The 20,930-nt window shown below is 44.8% G+C and overlaps 1 protein-coding gene across 13 annotated transcripts in view; it reads left to right on the top strand.

Annotated features, from left to right (window-relative positions):
* HDAC9 (histone deacetylase 9) overlaps positions 1–20,930 on the top strand; it is a 1,077,926-nt gene that overhangs the window by 666,671 nt on the left and 390,325 nt on the right. The window lies entirely within an intron of this gene.

Raw genomic sequence — 20,930 nt, 5'->3', positions numbered from 1 at the left:
GCAAGGTAGGACATCTGAGTGAAGAACTTGATGAACCAAGGTAAAAGTATTAAATCCTTGTTGTTACATTTTCCTTGAGCAATTTTCAGAGGGAATGCATGCTCAGGTTTTCCTTTGGAGTAGTGGCACAAAAACCTAAAAAACAAAACCTAAAGTTTTTGCACTTGTCTGCATACTTTGAAAATTGCCCCATGTGGTAGCTGATACCAGAGGAAAAGGTTGGGATTTGATATGTTACCTTTCTGTGGTTACACTAAAAGCAATTCTCATATTATATTATATATATAGGTGCTTATTTTATAAATGGGGCAATAAAGGATGAAGAGCCTATAAATGGCGCCTAAATCAGTAGGCCCCATTGAAAACAGAACTATCGCATGCCAGTCAAATTAAGGTGTACCATTTAGAGAATCATGCCTAGTGGCGTCTAACTCAACTTAGGCGTTGGTAGGCATCATAATATTATGTACCGGAATATTAGACTAGGGTTTTCCTGTCCTAATTTACCAGCGCCTAATATAGACGCCTAAGTCATTTCACGTCAAACTCTGTCTCTACCCATGGACACATTTTTGGATATGCGCAGGTATGTGCCTCAGTGTAGCCACTGCTAAATGCCATGCCAATTTCTGCATGGAACTTAAATTAATTACTTTTTAATTGGCTTTTAATGGCATTTTCAATTATTATGCCAGTTAAACAAAAAACCTGTGTGGGAATTGGCTAGGCATCGCTAATCTAGGTGCCATTTATAAATCAAGGCTTAAGTACCCACAGTCACAGTAGAAATCAAATATAGTTCCCCTGGTTCTTAGACTACTACAGTAACCATTAGGCTACTCCTCCACTCTGGGAATGTATGGCAGTAGTTTCAGAGTCATTTCTAATGTATTTTTTTTAAACCACATAATAATCCTAAGAGATGTGATTCCAAATTCCCCTCCCCACCCTTTTATCAAGCTGCGCTAGAGGGTGTTTTTTTAAAATAAATTATGGCCCTCCTTTACAAAGCCTCATTAGCATTTTTAGTGTCTGCCACGGCGGCATTCTATGAGCATCGGAGTTCTTACCGCCGTGGCTGGACCTAAAAATGCTTGCGCGCTTTTGTAACGGAGGTGGTTTGTTTTATTGAGTTTTACAACAAGTTGCATAATAAAAAAGAGAAACATAGCAATATAAGTAAAACATAATATAGCCCTTGGATATTGCGATTAGTATCATACTGTATTTATAGTCACAGAGTTAACAAAATACAAATCATGAACAAGTCATATAAACCAAATAAATAACTTATGGTATAATTATGAGAACAAAAATTAAATTACATTAACCACATTTACTTAAAGGATCCCATATTTTCCTAAATTTGCTTCAGTTGCCAGACCTCTCTGCCAATATTTTTTTCACAGTAATTCTATGAGCTTCGAAGCATTTGCCTCGGCTCGCTCTAAAAATCTCTAGCGCAGCTTGATAAAAGGGGCCCAAATATAGCAACTAAATTCAATAATGAATATGTATTTGTTCATTTTAATTATCGCAATTTACCTTTGTAAAATCCTCACATTTCTCTCTTTCATTGCCACAAAACATAGCTGATCCATTTTCTGGGCATATCAAAGTGCATGTTACTAGTATTGAGTTACTATTATTGCTTTTGGTGAGGATTATTATCCTGTCACAGAAGATGTAAGAAAATCCAACTCTTTCAGGTTAAAAATGATAAACATTTTGTCACTTATGATGCAATTAATGTTAAAAATAGAAGGACGCCTGCAGTACTATTGTGATTTTCAGGAGGAGAGCCATTGTCCAAGTCGCTGTGACTCATCCACAAGGCCTGAGTTGGCCTACACAGAGCTGTCAGCTTGCTGATTGCCATCTTTCTTTCTCTCCTGGATTGATGAAATATTCATGCCTTCATTGTGCTCTCAGCGAGTGCTATTGATTTCTTGTGTAAATGCTGCTATATATAGTCTAGACAAATAGAATGTGGATTGCGGCTGACTAAATTGGTTGGAAGGTTGGGTACTTGCCTGCTTCTTTCTTTTACTCTGCAGCTATTATTTATCATCAAGGAAAAGTTTTTGTAAGCTTAGGATGATTTTTCAGCAATTCGGTGATTATTCACAGAACAAAAAAAAAAACCCTACAACCCCTCAAACAGTTCATCCACAATTGTGTCTTTTGGGATGGTAGGTTAAAGAGTCAGATTTGGTTTGACGTCTGCAACAACAAAAAGTTCAGGAAATGGTTCTGTTATTTCCAGCTTGTTGACACAATAGCTGGTTACCTTTAAATGCTCCCTGTGGATTCTTTTTGGATTTGTGTGTGTGTGTGTTTGTACCTGTCAGCTTATATACTAAGGGCTCCTTTTACTAAGATGTGCTAGCATTTTTACAACGCGCTTAGCGCGCACTGCACGCTAATGCCAGCATTGAGCTGGTGTTAGTTCTTGGCGCGTAGCATAGGGTTAGCGCACGCAGCAATGCAGTGCGCGCTAAAAACGCTAGCACACCTTAGTAAAAGGTGGCAGAAATTCAAAAGAGGAGTCCCAAAGCAAAATATTAAAGAGAGCCCCCAAAACAGGGAGTTCAACCTTTGACGATATAGAGATGGAAATGGGATGGAATTTGATATACTGCTTTCCTCTGGTTATAGTCAAAGTGGTTTACATATTATATACAGTTATTTGCTTTGTACCTGGGACAATGGAGGGTTAGGTGGCTTGCTCAGGGTCAAAAGGAACTCCATTGGGAATTGAAGCAGTCAATGATCTGGTGCATGATTTTAAAATATACTAGAAACCAGCATTTATAATAATTCCCTGATGAAGCCCATCCACTGTGGGTGAAATGGACCCCATTGGATGGCCACTATTTTCAGCTCATATATTGATCTAAGTGCTATGTATATATAAAGAAGTTTTAATTGTTTATGATTTTTGTACATTAGCACTAATATAAAATTGAAGAAATAAAAATAAGGGCTTTCTTGAGACCAATGAATGATAAAGGAACTCTATGAGCTATGAAATAATAAGCTGAAGTTCTTAGCATGAATTTCTAACGTCTCTTTCCTTATAAGTATACTTACTTTAGGCAAAGATATTCAGCTATTGCATTAATCATTAGACTACAAGAGGGCCTCTTCCTTCCCTGGGTCTCCATGAACTGCAGGGACTGCTTTCTACCAATGTGTACCCTGAGTCTGTCCTAAAGTTGATTTAAATCAGATAGGCCAGTTTTGTTGTTCTGCATTCCATTACTGTGCTGAGCCAAATTGACAAGTTAAAGAGTGATATATCACCTGGACCAGACGGTATACATCCCAGGGTACTCAAACATGAAATTGCTGATCTGCAATTAGTGATCTGTAACCTGTCACTAAAATTTTCCATAGTACCTAAGGATTGGCGGGTAGCCAATGTTATTGGGCAAAATAGTGGAAACAATTATAAAAAATAAAATTGTGGAACACGTAGACAAACATGATTTAATGGGACAGTCAGCTTGGGTTCAGCCAAGGGAGGCCTTACCTCCCCATTTTGATTGACCTTTTCGAAGGTGCAAATAAACATACAGATAAAGGTGAGCTGGTTGATGTATCGTATCTAGATTTTCAGTGGGCTTTTGACAAAGTTCCTCATGAGAGGCTCCTGAGAAAATTAAAGAGTTATTTGATAGTAAGCAATATTCCTTTGTAGATAAGACTTGGTTATTGGACAGAAAATAGAGGGTAGGGTTAAATGGCCATTTTTCTCAATGGAGGAGGGTAAATAGTGGAATGGCACATGGATCTGTACTGGGACCAGTGCTATTTAACATATTTATTTTTTTAGTTCAAATATTTTTTATTGATTTTATAACAAAGTATACAAATATTAAATAAAACATGAAACAATCTGATTATACAAAGCATAATTATTTAGAAATGATCTAGAAATTGGAACAACGAGTGAGGTGGTGATTAAATTTGCAGATGACACTAAACTGTTCAAAGTTATTAAAATGCATGTAGATTGTGAAAAATTGCAGGAAAACCTTTAGAAATTGGAAGACTGGGTGTCCAAATGGCAGATGAAATTTAATGTGGACAAATGCAAAGTGATGCACATTGTGAAGAATAACCCAAATCATAGTTAACAGATGTTAGGGTCCACCTTGGGGTCAGCGCTCAAGAAATAGATCTGGGTGTCATTGTAGAGAGTACAATGAAACCTTCTGCCCAATGTGCTAGAAATTATTGGAAAAAGGATGCTAAATAAGACTAAGAATTTTAGAATGCCTCTGTTTCGCTCCATGGTACAATTTCATCTTGAGTATTGCGTTCAATTGTAGTTGCCGTATCTGAAAAAGACGTGGAGAGGCATAATTAAACAAAACAAAACATCTAAGTCTCCTTTTGGCCTAAGTCCCTAGATGCAGAAAGCAGGCAGCAGGGAATTGTCCATTCTCAAAAAAAAAAACCCATCCAAAATGAGGATTTTTTTTAGAATGGCCTACTTCTACGTTTATTAGTTTAATCGTCCAAACACCATTACGTTTATCCTTAAGACACATTTCCAACCAAAAAAATCGCCCAAGTCCCAAATACCCAAAACAAGACTTTTTAGGTGAAGGACAGGCCCCTCCTTCGCCTAAAAGCAGGATTCTGTAACCGGTGTCTGTCAAACACAATGCTTGTACAGAATCCTGCCCCCCCCCCTTGCCCACAATGATTGTGGCAGGAGAGATGCCTAATTTTTCCTGCTGACACCCGCCCAACACCTGCACAATGCCCAGTAGGAGAGATCCCAAGCCCTACTGCCAGCAAACCTCCCCCCCCATACCGGCAGAAGGGGTCCCAAGACCTCCTGCCTGATATCCCCCCCCCAAACTGGAGATCACGGCAAGAGGGATCCCAAGCCCTCCTGCTGACACTCCCCCAACCAGCCCCCCACAATCCGGACCCCCCCACTACCCTTAACCCCCCCACCCCCACTAACCTCAAAGTTGGCTAGCCAGACGAGTCCTCTCTCCATCCGGCCGGTAGACCCGCCATCCTCGGAATGGCAGACCTGCCCCTTCCCGGTGCGATCAGTTCAGTGATCCCTATTCAGAACTTATACCTGTTTTGATGTGGTCTAAGTCAAAACATATAAGTTCTGTCTGGCAACCTGTCAAACCTTTTTGGCTATGGCTGCCAGACGACTAATTCTAGGTTGGCCCACCCCTGCCCTCTCCATTCCTCCAAAAATGCCCCTTTTCGCCTAGGCATTCAGAGGCAAGGTAAAGGCCTAAGCTGGTTTAAATATGTCTAAAACCAGCTTTGATTATCGGTATTTGAACAATCTGTCTTTTTGATCGTCCAAGTACTGATTTAGGCCACTTTTTGAACATTTTTTAATTTTTATTTTTTATTATGAGCCCCATTGCGTAATTAGAAAAGGTTCAAAGAAGATCAACCAAGATGATAAAGAAACTCCTCTCATATAAGGAAAGGCTAAAGAATTCTCTTCAGATTAGAAAACAGACAACTGGGGGAAGATATGAACGAAGACTACAAACTCCTGAGTGGTGTAGAATGGGTAAAAGTGGATTGATTTTTTTACTCCATCAAAAATTACAAAGACAAAGGGAAACTCTATGAAGTTACAGGGAAATACTTTTAAAACCAATAGATGGAAATATTTTTTTCACTGAGAGAACTGAAATGTATTGCCAGAATATGTGGTAAGAGTGATTAATATAGCTGGTTTTAAAAAAAGTTTGTAAAAGGTCCTGGAAGAAAAGTCCATAGTCTGCTTGCCCTGGGATCAGTAGCATGGAATATACTATGTGGATTTTTGCTAGGTACTTGTGACCTGAATTGGCCACTGTGAGAACGGGCGACTGGGGTAGATGGACCATTGATCTGACCCAGTAGGGCTATTCTTATGTTCTCCCTTAACCTTCCCTCAAAGCAGAGAAAGACATGGGGGAAGCCACTGCTTGCCCTGGATCGGTAGCATGGAATGTTGCTATTTGGGTTTTGGCCAGGTACTAGTGACCTGGATTGGCCACTGTGAGAACGGGCTACTGGGCTTGATTGACCATTGGTCTGACCCAGTAAGGCTATTCTTATGTTCTTAAGTCAGATAAGAAGATTATTGAAAGTCAATGTATCACTAATGTTGAACAAGGAATATGTGGTTTTTATACTGAATCATTGTATTGGGGATAGGGATTTTAAATTTAGCTCATTCCTTTCTCAAATAACTCAAGATGAGTTTTGTTCAGGTACACTACATATTTTCCTGTCCTTTGAGGGTTTATAATCTTAAGTTTGTATCTGAGGCAACGGAAGATTATGCAGCTTCCCTAATAATTAAGCAGCGGAGTTTGAATATGGCTTCCCTGATTCTTAGCCTGCTGATCTAACCATTAGGCTATGCTCTCCTAGAGCAGTGTTTCTCAACTCAGTCCTGGAGTACCCTTTTGCCAGTCAGGTTTTCAGGATATCCACAATGAATATGATTCAGTGGCGTACCTAGCATTTGTGGCACCCGGGGCCCATCATTTTTTGACCCCCCCCCTGTATAAAAAACATGATTTTTAGTAGCAATCCAAATGTCAAACAAGAGTATACCTAGCAAAAGGCAGCATCTTACATACTGCAGTGAGCAGTACATCAATACACCCATTGTAAAACTAAACAAGCCAGACTAGTATGGATTAATCCTGCAGTCAATCCTAACAGAAAACCGTGTCTTTCAAACACACAGAACACAGAAAACACCTTCGCCTAGTATGGAATATGTAATCACAAACTAACCCCTCCCCCTTTTACAAAACTGTAGTTTGGTTTTTAGCCATGGTGGTAACAGCTCTGACGCTTATAGAATTCTGAGCATCAGAGCTGCTACCATCACGGCTGGTGCTAAAAAACACTCAACAGTTTTGTAAAAGGGGGGATAAAATAGAAATACTGTACATAGACAATGGTTAAATTGAACCACCAAGAAGCTGGACTCTGCATACAATGCAACATCACAGAAACAGTGACACATGTCTCCTAAAGCAATAAATAAATAAATAGAAAATTTTTGTTCTACCTTTATCTTCTCTGGTTTCTGCTTTCCTCATCTTCTTGTTATTCTCTTCCTTCCATCCACTGTCTACCGTCTCTCTGCCCCTATATGGCATCTTCTCTCCTTCTATGCCCCTTCCAGAAACTGTATGCCTCCCCCTTCCATCTCTCCTTTCACTTCATTGGTCTGGCATCTCTCTCCTTTCCTTCCCTCTCCCACACCTCTCCTCTGCAATCCCTTTCCCTTTTTTCCCTTATTTTCCTTTTCAATTAATTTTCTGCATCTGTCTATATTACGTTCTTACTACCCTCTCATCAATTTCCTTTTTTATTGTCTACCTACAGCTTGCCACCTCTTTCCCTCACCCCCTCCAGTATTTCACTAACTCAGTCCTTTTCCCTCCATCGTGCCCTCCTTTTATTTATCCCTCCTTCCATCATGTGCCCTCGTTCTCTACCCCTTCCATCTAGAACCTTCTCTCTCTGTCCACTTCCATCCAGCATCTGCTCCTCTCTTTCTCTCCTCCCATTTCCTTCCTGCATTTGCTCCCTTATCTCTCCCATCCGCACTTCCATCCAGCATAGGCTCCCTCTCTACCCTCCCCATTACCATCCAATGTCTGCCTTTTCTTTCTCCATCCACCCCGCTTCAATTAGCATCTACCCCCTTTCTTTCCCTCCAATCCAATTCCATCCAGAATACTTTCTCCTTTTGCCTCTCTCCCCTTTCCCTGCACACCAATTCCATCAGTACCACCCTTTCATACCACCCTACCCCCTTTCTCTCCCTCCACCACTCTTCCATACCAGAAGTCTTTCTCCCTTCTCTCCCTTCATGCAGCAAGGTCCCGCGATGACTGTAGCTGCTGGCTGCCGGTCCACCCCACTCTGATGTACTTGCTCTAGAGCAGAGTCGGCAGCCACGCTGAGGTGCAGGAAGGTCCCGCGATGAGTATGTCTGCTGGCTCTGCTCCGAAAGAAGTAAGTTACATTGGAGGGGTGGATCCGGCAGACGCAGGGAGTTGCGGCAAGGTCCCGCGATGACTGCGTCTGCTGGGTCCACCCTCTCCGACATAACTTACTTCTTCCGGAGCAGAGCCATCAGACGTACTCATCGCTGGACCTTCCTGCACCTCAGCGCGGCTGCTGACTCTGCTCCAGAGCAAGTACATCGGAGGGGGTGCACCAGCAGCTGCACTGAGGAGCAGGTCTTTTTCAACAATAGGGCAGGACATTCCGGACCCGGACCCAGATGGCTATGTACCCCCCTAGGGCGTACACCCAGGGCGGTCTGCCCCCCCCCCCCCCCACTTGGTACGCCACTGATATGATTGAAAGGAATTTGCATATAATGGAGGCAGTGTATTCAAATCAAGTTTATTAAAAAGAAAAGTAAAGAGGAACTGGAGCAAAAATCCACAAAGACAACACTTATATCCTCCAGTTTAAACGCTGAAGCTAAAGCTCAAGGCTTAACTATTTTATGTCTAAAGCATACAGTTGAAACACATTTGAAAGGGAATTTGCCTCACAAGCTACCAGGGAGTCAATGCTCCAGAGCTATGAAGGAGAGCCCGAATTTCTCATTGGTTAACCTTCAATATTCTACCATAGGCAACCCTGCTGTACCAACCATAACGGTAAGGTAATTAAATCTTAATCCAACAAATGCAAGCCACAGTTATCTGTTGCTTCACAGCAGACAGGCTTGATAATGTGATACAGGCACTAATGAAAACTTCCTCTCCAAACAGCCGACGAAGGCCAACATTTCATGATTACATAATCATTTCTTCAGGGCTCTGCAGTTATTGTATGAGGAAAGGGGCATATGCAGAAGGAGGAGGGGCAGGAAAGGGGCACCACCACCCCGGGTGCCTCTCTCCCTCACTATGCCACTGTTTATATATTCATGATAAATATCTAAATACACTCTCCTACCAATTAAATATATTTATCTGTTTGTGTATATTACTCCAAACGAGTAAGAATCAGGTTATAAGCATTAAAAATCTGGCTTCAAGATGCTTAAAAAACAGGTGGGAGGAAAAATGTATTTATTTATTTATTCATTCAGCTTTTTAGCCCATCCCCCCAAAGGAGCCCAGAACGGGTTACAAAGTACATCCATAATAATCCAGACAGAACAGGGATGACATATTTTACATAAATTAAAATATAGACATGACAATAATTTACAATATACACATGACAATAAAACATATGCACTAAGTAGCATCTGGTGAGATTAGGTGGCGTAGGTGCGTTGATTGGGTGGCATTTCAGGCTGAATGACTTTAAGGCACTGGGTTAGTAAAGAGGAAGGTTTTCACGGCCTTCCTGAAGTTCCAGAGTCCATCTAGTGATCTGACAGATGGGGGGATGGTGTGCCAAAGTTTGGGTATGAAATGTGAATAGGAACATTTTGCGGGCTGTTTCAGTTTTGAGGGAGCGGCCAGGAAGTATGGTCAGTCGTTTTTCTCTTTGGGACCTCAGTTTAGTTTTCATGAAGTACAGAATCATTTTATGGAAGGTTTTGAAAGCGAGGACCAGGGCCTTGAAGGTGCAGCATTTTTGAATGGGCAGCCAGAGCATGGAAGCTAATGCAGGGGTAACATGGTCGCGGATACCTAGGTTTTTCAGAAGGCGGATTGCAGCGTTTTGCACCCTTTGGAGGTGGAAGAGAGTTTTGGTAGGTAGACCCACTAGTAGAGTGTTACAATAGTCTACGCAGGATAGTACAAAAGCATAGAGTAGTTGGGCTAATCGAGTTCTGAGAAGTATGCATGTATGGTTTTTAGCTGGCGGAGGTAGTAGAAGAAGTATGATACTAGTTTGGATATGTGAACTGTCATCATAAGTTAGAGTCAAGAGTTACTCCTAGGCTGCGGATGTTGTCTTTGGGTGTAAGGGTGTTTGTGGCCTAGGAAAAGAACGGACGGGGGTATATGCATAGATCTTTGTGGATCCAGAGAAGTTCTGTTTTGGATTCATTTAACTGTAACTTGTTCCCGGTCATCCAGGTCTTTATTTCAGTTAAACAAGATTGGAGGTTGTAGATTTGTGTGTCTTAGTGACGGCCTAGAGGAAGACAGAGTTGTAGGTCGTTAGCGAAGGAGTGGATTCTGATTTGATGTTTTCCCGCTATGTCCAGTACTTGTTTGACATAGAGGTTGAAGAGGAGAGGTGATAGTAAGGCTCCTTGAGGCACTCCATAGTGGAGTGATTTGGGTTCAGATAAGGATTTTCCTAGTAGGACTCTCTGCGATCTGTCAGTCAGGAATGAAGAGAACCATTGAAGTGCATTGTCACGGATTCCAATGGACTTTAGCCTGGACAAGAGGAGAGAGTGGTCGATGGTGTTGAAGGCGGCACTGAGGTCTAATAGTACCAGCAGTGCGTCATTTCTGTCGTCTATGATTTTCCAGCCATGATCTAGGATGTCCAAAAGCACAGTTTCTGTGCTGTGGTATTTCCTGAAGCCCGACTGGAAATTGGAGCTCCATGAAGTCTTGAAATTGTGTGAGTACTGTCTTTTCCAATATTTTTGAGATGAATGGGAGGTTTAAGACAGGTCTGAAGCTGCTTGGATTGTCTGGGTCCATGGTTGTTTTTTTCAGGAGTGGTTTTACTTTGGCAGATTTCCAGCTCTGTGGAACTACACCTGTCATAGGGGACTTGTTTATTAGGGGTAGGATGGATTCCAGGAATACCTCATTTGTTTTCAGGAGTGTAGTGGAGGGACATGGGTCCAGGATCAAGGTTGCGGGGCATACAGAGTTGAATATTGTTTTTGAGGTCGTTGTGGGAGATCGGTTTGAAACTGTTCAAGGTTTCTGTCTTGAGTGGATTGTCATCTTGGGTGGTCTCTGGGATGTGTGGGAGTGCTTTGGCCTCTGAGTCTAGATTTGCGCGCATCTTTGATATTTTGTCGTGGACAGGGATTCGCAGTCTAGGTTCGTTTGCTGGGAATGCATTGGACCTTGGGATGAGGAAAATAAGTTTTTAGTTATTGAGAAGATGACCTTCGATCTGCTTGGGACCTTGGATAGTAGAGTGGTGAAATGTGCTTTCTTTGCTTCATGTGTGGCTAGTTTGTAGTTTTGCAGCAAATTTTTCCAGGAGGAGTTGTCCTCATCACTGAGAGTTTTGTGCCAAGTATTTTCTGCTTTTCTGACTCTCCTTTTTTGTACTCTCAGGTCTTCTGTAAACCAGGGTGAAGAGAATGGTCGTGAGTTAGGTTTGGGCACCTTGACTTTTGCTAGGTTCTCAAACAGTGTTTTAATGCCTTAGTGCCAGGTCAGTGCTTTCTCTTCTAGGAAGTTTGTGCTTAGTTGTAGTTTGGAGATGCCGTGGGAAAATGTGGTTGGGTTTACAGACTTTGGGTTGAACGTAATTGTTTCCTGTGAATTTGTTCGGTCTGCTGCCTCTTTAACTCTGGTGTGCAGGCCAAACATGATTATATGGTGGTTGGTCCAGGGGACCATGATGTTTGTTGGCGAGAATGTTTTCTGGTCAATTTGTGGGCCGTCTGGGAGAAAGATTAGGTTCAATGTGTTTCCAGAGGAATAAGTGGGAGAGATGACTTGTTGAGTGAGTCCCAGATCTGGCAGTGTTTTGATGAAATCTCGTGGGGCGCCCGTGACTTCTGGGTAGTCTGCGAAGTTGAGGTCTGCTAGGACTATGATTTGTTTATGGTTTATGGACAGATTGCTTATAAATGTTAGCAGTTTGTCAAGCGCAGACATAGGAGAGGAGGATGCTCTGTAGACTAGTATGATCGTGATTTTTTTTGTCGTGGTCTATTAAGAAAATGAGGCATTCTAGGTCTGGTAGTGTTATGGAGTGTATTTAGTGTGGGTTTAACTTGGATTTGGCGATTGCTGCCACCCCTCCCCCTCTCTTGTTGAGATGGAAGCATGCCAGTGCTTGGTAGCCTTAAGGGCATAACACACCCAAGGTGGCTCCATCATTGTCTTTGAGCCATGTTTCCATCACTAGTAGGAGGTCCCAGTTGTACTCTGTGATGACGTCTGTGAGAACGAGGTCTTTGTCATTTATGGATCTGGCATTCACTAGGGCTGCTGATTATAGGTCATAGGTTACATCAGGATATAAAAAAACCTCCACACCCGAAAAGCTATTGAGCCTTGTGCAATGCAAATATAATCCCAATCTAATGACCTTTATGAAAAAATAGTACTTATCTTGTAAGCGAGATCAACAACACCGACGATGGCCAACATTTTGCCATCGAAGCTACGTCAGGGTGTATCCAATTCTGTAAATAAATCACACTCTGCTTTCAAACTGTTAATTCACTTTGTATCAGGTTAAAAACATACACATAGTCCCACCTCTTGAAACTACCCTGCCTCATTCAGCGTGTCTCCATTTCAGAAGATGCTCGTGGCGTATCGCTTTCTCATTAAATAGACAAACATGTGCAATGATTATGTCAGTTCCAGGGTCTTAATTCTAGATTTGAGTAAAAATGAGTGAACTAGAGACTGGGTTAGTCATCAACATACAACAGACTTCTAACAGAGCTACTACTACTATTAATTATTTCTATAGCGCTACCAGACGCACGCGGCGCTGCACAGAGTCACAAAGAATACGAATACAGTCTCTGCTCAAAAGAGCTTACAATCTAAACTGACGTAATTGAGTCTATACTGCATGCTTTATCCCCCCTCCTTTACAAAGCCGCACTAGCATTTTTAGCTCTGGACGTGGCGGTGACAGCTTGGACACTCTTAGGAATTCTATGAGCGTTGGGGCTGTTACTGCGGCAGCCGACGCTAAAAATGCTAGCACAGGTTTGTAAAAGAGGGGGTACATTTGGTAAGAAAGTGTATTTAGATATTTATCTTATTTCTACCTTCTTGGGCGAAATATATTCCTGATATTCATGTGGTAATACAGAGCATAAGACTTCTTTAAGCTTTAATTTGATCAAAAGAAGATTTATCCGGACCCATTATTCTTTTGGTATGGCATATAGTCAGTAGTACAGGAGTGAGTTAAGCTTCAATCATAAATGACGGGATAATCTTGAAGTTGTCCAAGGTAATATGAAAGGATCTGCACTGTGAAAAATCAGATTGATAACACAGACAGAATGAATGCCAAACACAGATTGCTATACTTAGGCAGTTAACATTGTGTAAGCTTTCCTGATCCAATATTGATATTCAGAGAATGCCTTCAACTTTACTAGGTGCCAGATACACTAAGGCGAAAAAGAAAATGGAATTTGTAGATGTGAACCACAGCTGGAAATCTGAGTCTAGCTGTTAAGTGATATTTCCAAGGGCTTAGAATAAATATTATTGCCCATGAAGGAGCACGATATATAAGATTTCTAAGAAATATTCATTTCACCTTGATTATTAACATGAAAAGGGTGGGGGGTCACGTGATGACGCTGAGCTGAACGGAGGCTCCCGGCTCGAGCTCTGACCCTCTCGCGCATCAATTTCCGCTATACAAAGCTTTCTCACCTTGCTTCCTCCTTTTCTTTTCGGCGCCCCGTACAGCGGAAAGCTTTGGGGTGCTAACGACTGCTTCGGCAGCTCTCCACACAAGTTTCCCGGCAAGTTATGCCCGTGAAGACCCCGCGGCCGGTCCGAGCTCAGCGCGCGCACGGAGCAACTAAGATGGCGGCCGGAACTGAGACCCCGCCACGCGTGTTACTGCAGGAAGACGCGGTCCAGGAATTAACCCGGACTATCTCCGCGGCAATTGATGAGCGGCTTACTAAGCTCCAGGCGACAGTGGAGGACGTGCGTGATTGCCTGGAGAGACATGGCCAACGCCTTCAGACCGCGGAGTCCCGAATAGCTGCCCAGGAGGACCGATCTGGAGTGCTGGAGACTCAGGTTCGGGCCCTGCAGGCCCAGTGTTCAACCCTCCATGACAGGCTGGAAGACCAAGAAAACCGCGGCCGCCGTAATAATATCCGTCTGGTGGGCCTGGCGGAAAATATCCGGGACGCCGACCTGCGTGAGCTGGTGGAGAGATGGCTGCCCGACGCTGTGGGTTTCACTCCTGAAGGATCGCGCACCTTGGTGGAGAGGGTGCATCGCCTGGGCCAGCGCCGCGAGGGCGAGGGCAAGCCTCGACCTGTTATTGCCAGGTACTTGAACTTTGCTGATAAGGCCCAGGTAATGGCGTTGTACAGGAAAAAGGGCATGTTGGAGCGTGAGGGCGCTAAGATTCTACTTTTCAATGACTACTCCGCAGAGGTGGCTGCCCGCCGGCGCGCCCTAGCACCTCATTGCTCTGAGCTCCGCAACAGAGGCCTCCGTTTTGTGGTGCAATATCCTGCACGGGTCCGGGTCTTTGAGGCCGGGGGGCCGAAGATCTGCGAGGATGTGGAGGCACTGCAGGCCTACATTAGATCCTTGGCGCCGATACCCCCGGACCCCTGAATAGCCTTTCTTAGCCACCTTGGGGCTGTTTCTGGGTTCTGCATCTCTGGTGCCTGAGCCCGGGGCCTTGCGGTACAGTACTGTGCCTTTGCTATGTGTCTCCCTTTTGGGGAGGCTTCGGGGCCTTTGCTGGACCTCTACTCTGCTAAGTTCGGGGATGCCCTGCTGGTTTTTTTTTTTTTTTTTTTTTGTTTGCTCTTTTGTGGGACTTCCTATATGGCTGCACCTACTGATCCTGCTGTTTTGGCACCTGCTTTGGTCCTGACTAGCCAGAGCCTTGGACCGGATTACTATACTCTTAATTGGCACGCAGGAACCCCGGACTCTGGATTTCGGGTGCTTGATATGCCAATCTAAGACCCTTGCTACTTGTTATCTGCTTAGTTTCAGCTTGTTTGTTTGCCTTTGGACCTGTTCGTGTGGGGAGGTTTATCACGGGGGGAAGTTTGAGTATCTTTGCGTGGGGGGGTTGGGGGGGGCTTTCTGACCTATGTTTTTAGCTTGGGGAGGGAGATGGTTTGGGTGCTGGGCGGGTGTGGGTGGGGGAAGTGAAAGAGAGAATGGGCGGGGTGAAGAATGTATGGTGAGGTGTGGATTGTTTGTGTGGGGTGCGCTTGGGTTTGCTTGTTTGTGTGCTATGGATGGGGGCTTGGGAGGAGGGGATTGGATGAGGGGGGGCGTTTCTCTAGTTCAGTGGGGGATGTGGGGCCTGATTGCCTGTGCTTGGGGGTTTAGCTGGGAGACCCTCAGGGACTCAGTGACGACTAGTTGGGACAATGCATTGGTGCTAAGTTCCTCACATGGTTATGGCTGACTTGGTGTGTCTCACGCTGAACGTAGCGGGCATCAATTCACCAGTAAAGCGCACGAAGGTTCTGTCGTTCTTGAAGAAGGAAAAGGTCTCTGTGGCTTTTCTACAGGAGACTCACCTCACGGCATGTGAACACCAGAAATTACAGCGTGATTGGGTGGGGGAAGTAGTGGCCTCCTCTTACTCTTCTAGACAGAGGGGGGTGGCTATCCTCATACATAAGGCAGTGGCGGCGGTCACACACAGAGTTATCAGGGACCCTCAGGGTCGCTTTATCATCTGGGTGGGCACACTGAATGACAGATCCGTGGTACTTTGCAATGTCTACGCTCCCAATGTTTACACTCCTTCTTTCTTCTCCATGCTAGGGGCCCACTTACTAGCACTGCCGAATTATGAACTCCTGGTGGGAGGGGATTTCAACATCACTAGTGACCCCTCCATTGACTGTAAGCCTCCGAGACCAGTGGCGGCGGACAATGAACGTAGGGGGGTGAATTTTCTAATGGGAGAACTTGACCTGCAGGACGTGTGGAGGGTGTACCATCCTGGGGAGGTGGATTTCACCTTCTTCTCTGGGGTTCATCACTGCCATTCTCGACTGGACTATTTCTTACTCCCTTCTCGCTCCGTCGGGCGGGTGGTGCGCACCCACATATTGGATGTCCCTTTCAGTGATCACGCTGCCGTGACATTGACTTTAAAGTGGGGAAGTGGTTCCCAGGGGGACCGTATTTGGCGTCTTAATCCCTCCCTGTACCTTGACGAGGAATTCCATACCCATCTTATTGAGGAATGGTCTAAGTATAAGCTGACGAACGAAGGGACCGAGGTTTCGGACACCATATTTTGGGAAGCGGCGAAGGCCTATCTCCGTGGCTGCATAATAGCCTACTCTATTCGCAAGCGCAAGCTCAGGGATGCGGAACTCACGACGTTGGCGAAACAGATGAGGGAATGCAGGTTATATCATCTAAGGCACAGCTCCGAGGAAGCTCGACAGTCGTACCTCCGGCTGCGTAAGCAAATTGATGCCATTCTTTCTGCACGGGCTTTGACTCATCTTGATGTGTATAAGTATCAGCTTTATAGGTGGGGTAATCGGGCGGGGAAGCTCCTGGCCAATCTAGTGCGCCCGCACCGTCGCGCCGCCCGCATTTCTCATATACGGGATTCTTCGAATGTGTCGCATCGGACGGAGATAGCTATCCAGAATCAATTTGTTCGTTTCTATACAGATCTTTATAGTGCGGGCGTGTATAATACTGAGGAACGTGACACTTTCTTTCGTGATCTGAATCTCCCTGCTGCTTCGGAGGCACATCGAGACCTTCTTAATGCTCCTATTACTTGCCAAGAGGTCTCCGCAGCCATAGGACGTCTAAAACTCGCTAAGGCCGCTGGACCGGATGGTATGGGGCCCGAGTTCTACAAGATCTTACAGCATCATGTGGGTCCTGCTCTCTACGCCATGTTTGGTGACATGCAAACCTCGGATAGAATTCTCCCGGAACAGAGCCATGCTCACGTAGTGGTGCTTCCTAAACCGGGCAAGGACCCCACCTTGGTGGGCTCCTACAGACCCATATCCCTGCTTAACCAGGATATGAAAATACTTACGACTATCTTGGCTAAGCGCCTTGCTCAGGTTGTCCCTCTGCTCGTGCATCCTAACCAAGTAGGATTTGTGCCTGGCCGTTTCTCTTCGGCTAACATCATTAAGGCGCTGGTGGCTTTACGGGAGGGAAGGGGACGATCGGGCGACGACTTGCTGGCCAGTTTAGACGCGGAGAAGGCCTTCGATAAGGTTGTTTGGCCTTACCTTTTCTGGGTCTTGGGCCGCTTCGGGATCACGGGCTCTTTTCTAGAGTGGGTGGTCCGTTTGTATACGGCTCCTACAGCCCAACTCCTCATTAACCGCCAGCGCACGGAATCCTTTCCATTGCGGAGAGGGACCCGGCAGGGGTGCCCCTTGTCGCCGTTGCTGTTTATACTTTCGCTTGAACCGCTGGCGGCTAAGATACGAGATGCCCCGGGAGTAGAGGGCATCCGAGTGGGGGCGGAGGTCTGCAAGATCACCATGTTTGCGGATGACATGCTACTTTTTGTCGGGAATGCCCGGGTTTCTATCCCTCGTATCACTGCCTTCATTGACTCTTTTGGGTCCTTTTCCGGACTGTGCATCAACTTCAGTAAGTCTGAGGCGCTCCCGGTCTCTGCGCCTTGTGCTTCCCGAGCTCTGCCCTCCTTTCCTTTTCGGTGGGCGGAGGGAGAACTTAAATACCTTGGGATTTTTCTTAGCGCAGATTGGGCTGCGGTTTATCGCAGCAACATTGTTAATCGCCTTGTCCAACTTCGGGACGCTTGCCATCGATGGGGTGACCTCCCTCTGTCGCTCTATGGTCGCATTGCCTTAGTGAAAATGGTTCTGCTGCCTAAAATTTTGTATCCTTTGCAGATGATACCCTTGTGGCTGCGCGCGACCGAGGAGAGGAATTACAGGTCTTTCGTCGGCTCTTTTATCTGGCGGAATAGGAGGGCACGTGTGGGGTTCTGGAGACTTACACAGAGCAGAGCCCGGGGTGGGTTAGCGCTCCCAGATCTTCGGCTATATAATGTCGCGGCCTTGATGCGCTGGGTACATGAACTATACATGTCGGGCTCCCGTTTTGCTCCGTCGGGATTATTCGATTCCTGGGCAACCCCGTACTGCGCGTTAGCTTGTCTTGACGCTCCTGGGTGGCGTTGCCCTAGAGCGGGCTGTAATTCTCTCTGGCTGGATCCGCTGAGACGCGCGCTGCTCTGGTGGCGATGCCGGATAGGGGGTGGATCGCGGGACAACTGGGCTTTCCAATTTGTCAGGGGTAACCCTGCGTTCCTACCAGGCGTCGGTGCGGCGCGAGGCCTTGAGGCCAGATTTGGAGCTCGTTTCTGCTTGGGCCATGTTGTCCCATTGACATTTGGAGATGGGACGTTCCCCACCCTCGCTGACCTTCGCCGTCACTGGTCTCTCCCTGACATGCCTCTTTTTGCTTATTTGCAGCTTCGCCATTTTTATGATACCCACCGTAAAGGTGCCCCTATTGGAGGTAGCCTCCTGAAGGTTGACCACATCTTTCTCTCTCTTCCCGCCTCTATGAATTCTCTTTCTACTTGGTACAGGATGGCCCGGGAAGAACGACCGGACCCCCGACTCCTTGGCCTGGCTTCCCAGTGGACGGAGGAGCTCAGGGAGCAGGTTGGGGTTGACACATTGGTAGCATGCTTTTCCTGCATCCCTCGGGGGGCGAGACACATCTCTTTGCAGGAAATACAGTTCAAAATATTACATCGCACATACTTTACTAGGGTACGGGGTAAGAGGGCGGGCCTTTGGGAATCTGATCTCTGTGTTAAATGTCAGCGTATGCGTGGCACCCTTGTACACATGCTATTGGAGTGCCCGCAGCTGGCACCTTACTGGAATGGGGTGCTGGAATTACTGGCTAGGATTGTGCAGTTGCCTTTTCAATGGTCATACTTACTCATTCTCCTGGGGTGTGAGGGGGAGGTGCTGGACCAGGGCCTCAGTCTGGAGCACTGGCGCTTTCTCTATACCGCCCTGCTGGTGGCCAAACGTGGGGTGCTCCACCTCTGGATGGATGTAAATGTGCCCGAACTGCTAGTGTGGAGGCGGTCCCTGCTCGAGGTGGCTCGATGGGAGCTCCGCGTCCACCCGGACCCTTCGTCAGCGTCCCGGCGCTTGTATCGCTCTCTATGGGATGCCACTATATTGGAAATTGGCTCTTCGTGAATGGCTATGCGTTTTGCCACAATATTCTCACTGGACTGGGGGGATGGGGGGGGGGTTAGTTCCCTATCTGTTTACTCGCCTGATGGATGTGGGTTGGAATGTGTATGTGTGTGTGTCGGAGTGATTGGGGTGCGCCTGATGTATGGCAGTTGTGGTGTGTCTGCGCTGGCTGGATTTTGGGGTTTTTTCTAGGGTTCTGTTCATTAAAAGGTTGGCTTGTACTGCCCAGAAGGCGTGTTCATGTGCCTTCTGAATATGCGGTCTGGGAAGGGGTGACTTTTCCACTGGATTGTTCGGCCCTTCTCCGGGCCTGGCGTAGTCTGTTTTGACTTGATGTTCATGCCCAATCCCAGTCCTGCTTGTATTGAAATGTTTTGTCTTGGCTGTACAATGCTTTTCTGATTAATAAAAATTATTTCAAACAAAAAAAAAAAAAACAAAACATGAAAAGGGTGAAACTAGTCATCCTTCCGTTTCAATAAGGATGAGGCTGTCTTCATGGCTCATGCGGAAAGATTTTGTACTTTGTGTCTAGATTGGGTAGCTCATGGCTTGATACATAATTCAGTTTCACTTGCTAGTGTTTTAGTCCACCTTTCCCAAGTTCCCAGATTGCCTCATATGTTCCAGACAGTACCCTTTGATCTGCTCAGGTTGATATTTGAAATCTGACTTCTTTTTTTTAAGTTTAACATTTTTATTTTAATTGTAAGAGTATAAATGCAGAAAACAATACATATTCTTATATCCATAGTACATAATCAACCCTCCAAACAGAAGAATACAAAACTGTATATAAATGTGATCTATAACAGTGATATTCCATGGAAACTGACTTCTGTTGTGGAAACCAAATTAAAGGCCAGCATTTTGTAATGACGCACTTAATTTATGGAATATTTTCCATTGGACTTGATTTTATTTGTAACTTTTATTTTTTATCTGAAATTTAAATTTGTACAATAATTCTTACGTATCTGCACATTTCCTTTTTCTAATAATATCCATAGAACTGTAGAAGCCCAAGACAAATATTTGTTTTGAATATTTTATTTTTCACTTTATCAGAGGATCTTTTCACATTACCATACAGTACTTGCACAAAACGGAAACTTGAAAATAAATGCAAGCTGGAATTGAATTTTGTCCTTAGCTTTCCTGAAAAAAAGAGCTGAAACAAATATATTTTCTCTAGCTTTTGAGCACTAGTTTAACTACAGTGGCTTACACTGGCCTGTCTTTTATGATTTTATATTATTATATACTATTTGCATTCATTACAGTTTGCCAGGAAAAAGTTTTGCCATGCCTTAGTACGAGTATAATAATGAGAACTGGAAGTTCTTAAGATACCTTCATTTAATTGAAACCAATATTTTATTCTACAATTAAAAGGGTATAAGTTAAACCATTCCATGTTTTTTCTGACACAATAAGGAATAAGACTAATTTAGAAACAGTGTGTGAAATAATAAGTGAACCTTAATACAATTAATTGGCCAATTATACCCCCCCTTTTACAAAACTGTAGCGTAGTTTTTAGTGCCAGCCGCGGCAGTAACATCACCGACACTCATAGAATTCCTAAAAGCGTTAGAGCTGTTACTGCCACGGCTGGCACTAAAAACTACGCTACGGTTTTATTAAAAAAAAAGGGGGGGGGGAGAATTAGGTAATTAACTAAGGGGTCCTTTTATTAAGGTGCGCTAATTGATGTTTTAGGATGTTTTAGGATTTAGCGCGCACTAATCTTTAGCGCATGCTAAATCGGTTAGCGCACCTTAATAAAAGGACCCCAATCTGAGCAACAAGTAACCCAATCAGCAGTGTGAATTTGGGTCTT

The sequence above is a fragment of the Geotrypetes seraphini genome, chromosome 2 (genome assembly GCF_902459505.1).
Source record: "Geotrypetes seraphini chromosome 2, aGeoSer1.1, whole genome shotgun sequence".
Lineage (NCBI taxonomy): Eukaryota > Metazoa > Chordata > Amphibia > Gymnophiona > Dermophiidae > Geotrypetes > Geotrypetes seraphini.
Note: the sequence above shows the minus strand (reverse complement) of the source record. Positions and strands in the feature narration are given on the sequence as shown.